Source organism: Alligator sinensis, unplaced genomic scaffold, assembly GCF_000455745.1.
Source record: "Alligator sinensis unplaced genomic scaffold, ASM45574v1 scaffold760_1, whole genome shotgun sequence".
NCBI lineage: Eukaryota > Metazoa > Chordata > Crocodylia > Alligatoridae > Alligator > Alligator sinensis.
This window is the reverse complement of record NW_005841989.1, coordinates 1,295,687-1,307,496: the sequence shown is the minus strand read 5'-3', so window position 1 is coordinate 1,307,496 and position 11,810 is coordinate 1,295,687. Positions and strand designations below refer to the sequence as shown.

The 11,810-nt window shown below is 45.4% G+C and overlaps 1 pseudogene; it reads left to right on the top strand.

The window, feature by feature from the left end:
- Positions 1-9,522: 9,522 nt before the first annotated feature.
- On the top strand, positions 9,523-11,552 carry LOC112549894 (annotated as a pseudogene).
- Positions 11,553-11,810: the final 258 nt, after the last annotated feature.

Sequence of the window (11,810 nt, the reverse complement as noted above, 5' to 3'; positions counted from 1 at the left end):
CGGTTGTTAAGGCGCTAAAATAAAATAATAAAAAAAAAAAAATGAAAAGAGACACAGAAACCTCAAGTTATTACCTCAGACAAAGTTACAATCCAAGTCTCTGTCCCTGAAGCTGAAAAGCAGCTGCAGGTCCAGCGAGGCTCATGGACCGCTCCAGCTGGGCTCTATTTGAGACGGTTTCCTTTCTTCAATGCCTATACTTTTCGAGAAGAAAATAAGGTAGCTCTCTGAAGTCATTGCCGTTCTACTTGCGTACCTCAGTCTTTAACGTATTCCTCCTCACAATAACCTGGGAGGTAGGGGAGGGGCATTATGCCAGTGGTACAGCTGGGGAACTAAGCACGGAGGATCTTTGTTAAAGAGAAGACTTGAACCAGAATCTCCTAAGTCACAAGCGAGTGTCTCAGCTGCTGGACCCAAGAAGCAGCCTGGGTGTGGGCTCCCATGAGGGCATAGGATGCCAGCGGCCAAGGCAGAGCTAGTCCTAGTTGGGCCTGTTCATGGGGCAGAGTAGGCATCCCTCTGCTAGCACTTTTGCACAGTTGCAGCACTACAGACAATTCTCAGGGTGCAGACAGTTATATTTGTTATATTGATTGGCCCCTGGACAGCACATTAAAGCCGTGCCCTTAAAGAAGAGCATGGCTGCACAGTGCTTTAAAAGTGCCCAATCGTGCAACAATCTCAACTCTCATATAAGGAGGGTTCAGATGAAAGCATCTTCATTAACATCTGTCAGTGCGGCCAGGAGCAGGACTGGGCTGATACAGCCCAGCCCCAATCCCGGTGATGGCTTCAGGGGAGGGGAGGGAACTTAGTCTGGGGTTTGCCAAGCCTGTGCTGGATCGGGGTGGGGGTGGGGGGCATGGATTGGAGCCCCTCTGAGGACGGGGGACTCCAGTCCACCTGCCCCCCGCCCCCACCGGTGCAGGCTAAGCAAGCCCCAGACTGAGCTCCCTCCCCTACCTTCCCCTCCACTCCCCTCTCGTCTCTCCCCCCATACTGAAGACAAGACGGGACTGGAGCTGGGGGAAGGGAAGGGGGTGGGCTAGGAGAGAGCAGCTGCAGACTCGCAGCCGCTCCAGGAGGGGCTCCATCCGCCAAGCCCCCGGATCCAACAGTAAACGTCATGAATTGCAGGGGGGAGCTGCACATGGGTCAGTGCCCTCAGAGGGCATGTGGGGGAGGGCAGGGCCATAATTGTCTCCCACCAAAGAGCTAGAGGCTGGTGACAGGAAACTACATCTTTTTTCACACAGGGGTTCAAGAATGGCAGCTGAGAAGCACTGTCCCTGCAGCGTCCCCCTGCACAGTAGGGCTGTGCGAAGCTTTGGTTGGTGATTCGATTTGGAGGAGATTCGACCCGATTTGGTGTCTGAGTATCTGAATCCAAATCCAGTCAGGGGACCAATTAAAAGGTCCGAATCAATTCAAAGCTCTCCGAATCTTCGGAAAAGATTCAGAGAGCTTTGATGATTCGGGCAGTCCTCGGTGGCTGCAGCAGGGAGCTGCAGCCGGACTCAGAGCTGGTGAGTAGGAGCAGGGGAGGGGGGAGGGGACCATAGGGGGACCCCTGCCAGGTCCTGACCCCCGCCTGCTCCCCCTGCTCTCCTGTGGCTGCCCCCACCCACCCCAGCTCTCACCCCACTCCCCCAGTCCCTCCCATGGCTGCGCTGCCCACCGTAGCTCCAGCCATTTAAGAAAAAAAAATGGAGAGAAGCCCCAGGACTCAGCACTCCTGCAGCATCCTTGGGGCTTTGGGGGCTCATACAGAGCCCCCCACGTGGCGCAGGGCAGCCTGCCACTGGAAGGAATGGTAAATCCAGGGGTTTCACAGGTTTTTTTTTCTTAAAGGGCCAGAACTGCGGTGGGCGGGGCAGCCATGGGGGACCTGGGGGGCTCATGCAGAGCCCCCCACACAGCGTGGGGCAGTGGGGGGCAGCGGGGATCACCCCCTGCCCAGCAGCACCTGCTGAGTTGGGGCTTCTTTTTTCCAAGTGCCAAGAGCTGGGGCAAGCGGGCAGCCATTGCCAGGCTGGGAGAGCAGGCGGGGGTGGGCCTGGCTGATTCGGAGATTCGGAGATTCGGCTGAATTGATTCAGGACAGTGATTCAAATCACCGAATCAAATCACTGTCCCCCAAAATTGGTCGAATCCAAAGCGAATACTAGGCGCTTCGCACAGGCCTACTGGACAGTAAACGGGCCCCGTCCCGTGAGGAAATAACGCTTGCACCACACTGGAACGAAAGCGAACATTTTCTAGAGCTGGCTGAACCATTATGGCTGCAGTTCTTGTGGATTTCTTATGTTTTTAAGAAACAAAAATGAAACGTTCATTTTGAAGAACAGTTGTTCAAGCCTTTTTGACCGCATCCTTATGTGCAGGACTAATTAGACGTGAGACGAGCCATTTCAGCTAAGCAGAGTCCAACCGATTTAGATCAAAACAGGTGAATAAATCTTTCCCTCCCAACACAGGCAGGATTCTAAATCCTCCTGCAGTCTTGGAAAAAAGCCTTCAAATAATGTTGTTTCCTGTTATTTTTCATTTCGATGCTAACTGTCCAAGTACTCACGTGAGGCCTAGCTTTGCAATTTCAGAGCACCTGACACACACAAATGTATTCTGTTTTGTTCATATACTGCCCCTATAAACACAGCGCCTGAGCACCTCAGATTGCATTCATCCTGACAACCCATCTGTGAGGTACGGAAGTAGCATTATGCTTATTTGGAGGTGAAGTCTTTCTGAGGCCAAATGAGCTTGGGGCCAGAATTTCAAAGGCACTGAACTCCTTTATCCATACCTAAATGAAGTGGCGAAGTTTTTTAAACTACTTTGCATCCCAGAATGGGAGCTGTTGGGGGCTGAGCATTTTTTTAAATAGCAATAGCAATAATAATCTTGATATTAATAATAATACATGAAGCAAGGAAAGTTCTCCCACTGAGAGTAACTCATTATACAGACAATAAGAGAAACAGAGACAAAAATGGACGGAAAAAGCACTGTACAGAGAGACTTTTCAAAAGACTGGTGAAAAGGAGGTGGCAAATTACTGGTGTAAGTGTCTTGTCAAAGGGGGATTGGAAAGAGGAATTCTGAGTTTAATTCTGGCTGCAGAGGAAAAGGCTATTCACACGAGATCCATTAAAGCAAAGAAAGATGGCAGGAGACACAAGTCCAGAATGCAGAACATGTGGCCAGACGCTGGAGACTGTTAGTCATACTATAAGTGGACGCACCAAATAGGCCAGAGATGAGTATATAGTATAGAAGGACAAAGCTGGCAGCATGGTGCATTGGGCACTCTACAAGAAGTATGGACTACACAGAGAGGAAAAGTACTGTATTACCTCCATAGTCCAGACAAAATTATAGAAAATAAGAGTGTAAAAATATTATGGTGTTTTTTAGCTGTTATTGGCTATGACATATGTTAGAAGAATAGATATTGTGTTTATAGAAAAAGGAGGAGGAAGAGTGCTTCGTCATGGATTTTTCTTTTCCATTTTCATTTGAAGACTGACAAATATGATCAGTTACCGCAGGGACTGAAGAAAATCTGGGGCATGAAATATGTCTAGCGCCACTTGTTTGTGGTGCATTGGAATCTCATGATGGGGGGAATTACAACAGCACTGCAGAAATTTAAAACTGAAAATTGGCTCTGTTGTAAGACCACAGATCCTTTAGAAATCAGTACTGATGGGCGCTTTTTCAAATATTGAGGAAAGTGGTAACAGTCTAAACTTACAGCTGGCCTGGTCTACAGTAGGTTCACATTTGTTACTGTGCTCCCTGTGAGATCCTGGGTGGGGGAAGGCTATAACAATACAAATGATAATCTGATCACTTATTTGGATGCCTACATGGAAGCAGATCTCTTTTTAAAATGTGGCCCCATTTGATTTTCTCCAGGTCAGAGGTAGACACTAAACTAAGGTCAAGTCTAGGGCCAAGTTTTCATAGATTTCATAGACATTAGGGCTGGAAGGGACCTCAGAAGATCATCGAGTCCAGCCCCCCACCCGAAGGAAGGAAGTCAGCTGGGGTCATAGGATCCCAGCAAGATAAGCATCCAATTTTCTCTTGAAGGTGTTCAACGTAGGTGCTTGAACCACCTCCGATGGCAGGCTATTCCAGACCTTGGGGGCTCGGACAGTAAAGAAATTAATCTTTATGTCCAGCCTGAACCGTCTTGCAATAGTTTCCATCAGATCACCCCTGAGCCTGCGCTTTTCCAGGCTAAAGAGCCCCATGGCTCTCAGGCTGTCATCATAAGGTCTGTTTTCCTGACCTCTGATCATGTGCGTGGCTTGCATCAGTTCTTCCTCAGGACCACTTTTTGCTTTTCATGCCATGGGAGCTGGCACTTTCCCTGGTTAGGCACTTCTGTAAGCCACATTAGACACCTGTGTGCATCATTACTTTTGTTTAACTGGCTCTGAACAGATAATTTTTGACTAAAGAATGCATGTAAACCCTACAGACATGACAGGGAAAGCTTGATGGCTCCCTCTAACATCCCTCATCCAAACTGCAGCCAAGCAGGGCTCTTTGTCTTACAGGGACGGGAGACAGAATGGTACCATCATTTTGGGCTGCCCAGCGGCATACCCCACCCTTTACCCATCTTAATTTGAACCCCACTAAGAAACGGTGGACTTTAGTTCTAAAACTGCTCTGACTTTTTACATCCAGGAGAGGGGAATGCTGACTTTTTCTTTCCTGGTGTCCTGAGCATGATAAAACCTAACTCAGATGCATGCTTTATCATGTGAAGAAAATAGGCTCAGATTTAGCTACCATAAATTACATTTATTTATTTAACAGATCTAATTGTCACATAAGTTTGTTGAGAATTCTTAATTAGGGCCTATAATGGATGACAAAGGCTAAACATGACATATGCTGCCATTCATACTTCAGTGATGTTGGGGTTGCGCAGAACCGGGCTGCACTGGATAAGCAGACAAGAATTATAGTCATTAATTTAGTTCTGAGGCTGTAAGGACTTTGAGGCAGGGTCTGGCTTTTTGTTATGTGTGTGTACAGCATCTGGTTCAATAGGTCCTGACCCATGACTGGGGCTCCTAGGGACTACTGCCAATCAAACACTAATAAATGATGACAAGTCTCTGGAGGTTGAAGAGTCCAGGGGCCTACTTAAAGCTCAAAGCACCTGACAGCAGCACCCATGAAGCTGCAGGTCAGAATTTGTTTTCTATTCTTATTCCAAGTCCTTTTCTAGGCTCTTTTGGCTTGATTCGTAGTTACTCCAATTCTCTTCTTGGGGCAGGGGTAGATCCATAGACTTATTTCACTCCCATTCTGAGACAACCAAGGTCATACTCCACCCCTGATCCTGTCACAGCAGGCTCAAGGCTGCTCTAGCTTGTGTTTTGACATAATAATAGTAATAATTGAGAGTATCAGAGTGGAACACACTTTGCATAGCCAAGTTTTGAAGTTAATTTGCAATGGGCAGATCATTAACTACAGCGGCCCTTTTAATTATGACTGCAGGGCTTGCTGTCACATCCTAGATCAGCGCCATAATATTCTCTTAACACAGACAAGACTTTTGCAGGCTTCATTTCCTTTAGAGCAGCTGCTGTATCTGTTGTTTTATTTCCATCACAAACCGCCTCTTTGACCAATGGTCCCTTCTTTTGTTTTGTTTTTTTTAACTACGTGGATTTGAATTTTGGAAGATCTTGGTTTGTTTGATTCAATTCAGCTCTGGAACCAAACCCAAACTATCGACCCATTCTTTTAATCAATGAACACTTAACATGGTTTTGTGTCTCAATCTAGTCACAGTTGACTTGGACTTGCTTAAGATATAACCCTCCCGTTGTACCATCCAAAGTTTAAATAATCAAATCCACTAAATACCAAAGATTAATCAACAGCCATTCCATCAAGCTGTTTAGTTGAATAGACAGTAAAATCTACAGTGAAGCAAAGGATAGTCTTCAAATTTCCCATGAAGTTGGGGGTTCCAACAATAATGGGATATGGAGTCAAATCTTGCTTGAGGCCTGATTCTCATTCACTTAATGCAAATCCTGAGTTAGTCTATGAAAAATCAGTGCAATTATAGTGGAGAGAAATATCAAGCAGAGCTTGTGGATTGAGCCTTCCCCTGCAAAATACCTAAGGCCATGACACTTTGCTCAGTCAAAATCAGCCTTGAGGGATATTCTGAGCCTGTTGTCTCAGCTCCTTCCTCTGCACTTGCCAGCACCTGGAAGACTTGGATGCTCCAGTGCCAGGAAGGGACTTTGCTAGCTTAGGTTTGCAAAGCTCCAACCAACTTGACAAGGGGTTTGCCATGTGCAAAATCACACCACTCCTTTTTCATCCCCCCAATCTGTACATCAGAGGCCTCAGAGGTGTCTATCTCCATGTCCCCTAGAGCTATTGCAAGTGTTTCCAGTACAATTTTGTTCAAACTTGTACTCCCACGGCCACCTCCATCACTAAGCAATTACTTTTGGCTGCTCCCCTCAGTGGTCATTTAAGACAGGTTTCACCACTGTGATCCAAATACAGCAAAATATTTATTAAAAATGGAAACGGTCTGCTAAGAGAAAGTTTTCTTTTTCCCTCTGCCTTACCTTGAAAGCATCATCTCCACTGTCACGTTTGACCTTGGAAATGTGTAGTGGGCTGGACAAGAAAAAGTCCCATTTTCTCAGTGTCATCCATTACTCAGCTGAACACACACACAGTAAGAGAAGATGATGAACAAAAAAAAAAAAAAAAAAGGAAGCCTCAAAGAGAACACAAATTAAAATGACTGAGATCCGATAACAAGAAAATACAGTCAAGTTGTCCCTCCAGTCCCCCAAAGGGAAATCCATCTAATTACACATTTTGTGCCACTAGATTTTATTTCTCTAGGTGGAAGGTGGGGGAGGGGAAAAGAACTGAAGGGTGACTGTTAAAACTTTTTTCTTCCTGTCTCCTCTTTCCCCTACTTGTGTCTTGACCTCTGCAGTTATCTCCAGATTTATCAGCAATACTAGATGGCTTTTTTCACATCAGTAAGCACCATCCAAAATATAACAATCAAAAAGAATCAGAGAAAAATAAATCAATGTCCACAAACAAAACGGCCAATTCTGGCAAGCACAATTTATTCATAAAAAAAAAATTCCAAGCCCAACAGTGCACAGGGGAATTTTGCTCCTTTTGAATCCAAAATGCCCTTGACTTGCATGCCACTGTATTCCAGCCAAATGCACACTGTTTGCTCGCTATTGTTCAATCAGTGCCTCTGTACTCTCCCTCTTTCTCCCTCTCAAACTTGGAAAAAGGATTTTTTTTTTAAAGGAATGCCATATGATTGCTATCCTAATTAATTTAAGGTAGCAATTAGGAGGGGGCACACCCAACAGCTAGCAGGAAAGGTGGGGGAGAAAGGTGCCTCCAAATTACGTCTGCCCAAACCATGCCGTGGTGAATGCCTGATGCATCCTTCTGATTGTTCATATCATCACTCCTCTGAGGTCGTAATCATGCCTTGGCAGAAGCCATATTAGCAAAAAAGACCTCAACGCCACTGCTCTGAAGTCTTTCCAGTATTAATTGCTTATTTTCCCCTCAGGGAGATTATGCTTCCTATCATGAACCAAAGACCGTTTGTTTTGGGTTCTGTCGCTCTCTCTGTTTCCATTTTAAATGAGTTTTAATTTTAATAAATAAGATTGTTTTCTTTCTTCCTTTGTTTCTAAAAGGTCTAGCCACTTTCATTAGGAGCAGTAAGAGAATGGAGCCCTGAGGTGGCTGCGGAGGGCACACGAGTGCATGTTGCAAGGGCAGCTTGAAGCTACCTCTGGTTTCTTCCGTCCCATGCCCCACAGGATAAGTTAGAGGACCTCAGCGCTGCTCTAACAGCCAGCAACTGATAGCTCTCAGAGAAGCCCTGGCCACACCACCTACCCTGACTTCAAGGAAAGGGTATGGCATAGGAGCTCTTGCCTTAGCTCTTTGCCATCAGGTTTCCCCTGTGCCATGGCTGGGTGCTCCAGTTAGTGTTGCAGTGCAATGTAGCCAGCCAAGCCTGGGATAATAATTGGCCTGGGACTCCATTACTTGGTTTCTTTGGGCTGAAAAGGAGAGAGAGAGAGAGACCGAGAGCCATGGAGGGAGACTGAGAGGCACAGACCAAAGGCAGCAAGGAGAATGGCACTCTCATTCTGGTCCCAGTGGAGTCAGGGGGAGCTTTGCCGCTGCTTTCAGGTTTTCCTGCTGATTTCAGTGTTCCCATCTGAAGAGCTTATATCTCCAACCCTGCCACATGCTAGGGCTTTGAACTGGTCTAAGCAATTGGGAAACCCCAGTGGAGAGATTCATGGGGCTTGGGATCAGTATCTAGATAATGGAGAGTACTGATGGTCTGGCCTTGGTGCCTTTACCTGGGTTCTTACTGATGTCAGTGGAAAGTATAGCTTAAGTTAGACCTCCAAGCACAGCCCCAGATCCAAAAGCCTGCCTCAGATGGACTTGAACACACACCATTCCCTGAACGACTCTTAGTGGAGAAGTCCGGCTCCAGGTTCACAGTGGGCGCGTCTACACAAGACTCTAATTGCACATTGGCCTAATAACACAGAGCAGTAGCGTGTCCCAGCAAAAACCCTGCTAATAGCCTACTGCGCACTGTTATTAGGCTAATGCACAGTAAGCATTACTAAATAACCATGCGCTGGTGCTACTGCACAGTAACTCTAGGTGCTGCGCTTTTAGTTAGTACTTTATTAAGGAAGTACTAAACTAAATGTACAGTATCTAAAGCACATTCATGAACATGTAAACGTGCCCAGTCAGAGCCTGTGCTCCTCTGTGCAGCATGTGACTAAGAGCAGAGGCATGCACAACACATAGGGGCACATTGGTTTGTTGTAAAGAAAACCTCAGACTTTGGCTAGCTTTGAGTAGCCCACAATAATTTAATTTTCCTGATGCCAAATGATGCACCTTCCATCCTTTACAGTATTGTGGGCACTTTAGTCCAACAGGATATTCCTATATTGACAGAACTATATCTTGAGAGCACTAAAAAAACAGCTTGCCAAACTTGACCTTTATTGCCATCCAAGAAACACTGACTTCAGTGCATTTGAAGAGGAAATGCCATCTAGAAAAGACAAAACTGGGGATCCAGAAACTGGACTGTACACCTGGATTTTCCCCTGATTTGCTGCGTGACTGTGGGTAATTCACTTCCCTTCTACATGCTTGTCCCAGTTACTTTTGTCATGTTTCCTTGTATAGACGGTAACTTCTCCAGGGCAGGGTCTGTCTCGCACTATGAGTTTCTGCAGCACCTTGTATGACAGGACCTTGTTGTTGATTGCTTCCTCTTGGTGGTATTAACACAAATGATTAAAATAATAATACAAATGAGGGGCGAATGTGGTCTGTTTGCAGTTGAACGAGCGTGTAACAAAGTAAAATGAATGTGACCAAATGTATGCAGTTTTTATATCTATGTATGCATTTGCAATGGTGCAAGCAGAAAGTCTTGAAAACCTGCCTGCTCTGGTGAGATAGCCAGTAAAATTCCTTGCCTGAAGCAATGTTAGTGCATTGGGATAAATGTTGAATAAAGCAGCTGAGCTTTAGGACATTTATCCACTCTGACCATAACATCCAAATCCTTTTGAGCTTTGCTCATCGCCTGCAAGACTGAGGGCTGCGTCCAAGAAAGGAACTAGGGGCTTACAAGCTGGGCACGGCGATGTCTAAATAGTAGGCTTCCGGTGGCCAATGCAGAATCTAAAACCCAGAGTTAAGGGCCTGGCCTTTCTCATACAGTGCATGGGTAGAGGTGCCTCAGAAAAATTATCCCCAAAAGGTTTTGTACTGAATGAGTTGCTACCAAGAGCTGTTCCATAGGAAGCACTGACTGCTGAGGTTGCCTGAACCTGTGCTCCTCTCCGGACCATTGCATTTTGAGTCAGGGCTTCAAGGGAGGCTCCTTTGCACATTTGGAAGCCCAAGGGAGTCCTCCCCTAAGGGCAAGCACCTGCAAATATTCTTTGAAAGAGCTGAGCAGGGTTACTTTTGTAACATGTAGCTGCCATCTGACTTCTATATAGTAACCTCCTGGTGTAGATTGCTTACCAGACAATGCTGAGAGCTGGCTTGAAGCTCTTGTCATCTCAGGAAGACTCAGGCCCATAAGTCCCACCTCTCAAACACGTGACCCAAACACCAGGCTATGGACTAAGTTGGGTGGATCCAGCATGATGTTTATCCCGTGATGGTCTATAGCAAAATGCAGAAACAGGCCCAGCAGTGGGGACCAGAACCTAGGACTCCCCACCTCCAACTTAGTGCCCTAGTGCTAGGTTATAGAGTCGGGCTCATGTCATAGATTTCTAGCTTTAGGTTTCATAGATTTCTAGGGTCGGAAGGGACCTAGTAGATCATTAAGTCTGACCCCCCCCAGTTCTTGCTCACTCCCCTGATGCCACATCTCTTCTATTATTTGCAGCTGATTAGAGGCAAGGTGCCCTGTCCCCAGTGTTTCTTTTGCATTTGCATGAAATGCTCATTGGATAAAACAGAGAGATGACCCTGAGAGAAGGAACACCCTAAGTCCTGTTTTAGCTGCCCAAGTCCAAGCTCTAGAAAAACAACATGAAGGAATAAAATAATTAAAAGAAGATGGGAAGCAGCCCGCATAGGAGAGTGAAGCTGTGGGTCAGGACATCCAAGGAAACATTGACCACGTTGCTGTAGTACCAATCGACATTCTTCTTTTTGTTCGCTTTTGCTGGTTTTGAAATAATAGCTACTCCATTGCCAAAGGATATGTATTCCCAGCCCAGGAATGAAGCCATTTTATAGAACAGAATAGTCCTTGGTGCAGTTGCCATTGAAGCAGTCTTTGTCTTCATGGTGGTTATAATAATTTATAAAAAGATTGGTGAGCATGTGATACCCTATGGAAGCCTACTAATTGTCTTGGTTGGATTCTTTATTTTATTACCTTGGGGGCGGGGGGGGGGGAAATTACCAAATATCCAATGGCAAGATATAAAGAATTTCAAAAACAACCTTCAGTGAAATTCTTATAACTTTATGAAATATATAAACAGCACAGCTACAGTTCAGTCCTACAGAAGAGCCATAAGGATGTCCTGGTGCCTGCACACACTTATGATCTATCTTACTTATTATATCACCTTTGGTGTATTGATAGGATTGGCTACCCAGCCTGGCATGTTATGCCCTATTACATTCTTATAGGATATTATATATGTCCTATACTTTATACATGTCCTATACTTTATAATAAAAAATTATAGGACCAAAACCTCAGATCATCTATATGGGTTGGCTAACTGCTTCAAGAAGTGGAGCACATATACTTGGGCCAGTGTTTGTAACCCAGAAACACATTTACTTCAGACCACTTTAGGGATTCAGCTTGATCTTTGGAATAATTGTTCCAGCTCTTGTTTTTCAAAGTTGTATACAAAAGATGCATTGCAATTTCAGTCAGATATGGGAGGATGCAAGAGTAGAATTTTAGCTAAATGGAAGGGGAAACCACAAAAAATTGCTAAGAGTCCCCTAGCGATCCCATCATCTCATCTCATCTCAATACAAAGCAATGTCTGCCAAGGAGCAGCCTAGAAAGGGAAGGTAATGGCTATGCAAAAAAGTCAGATCATCAGGCAAAGGTCTGGTGTCAACTGAAGATTAATGAGTCAACTGAAGATTCCGGTATCTGTTTTCTTTGGTACCATGGGCTTGCTAAGAAAGGCTAGCTGAGTCCCTAC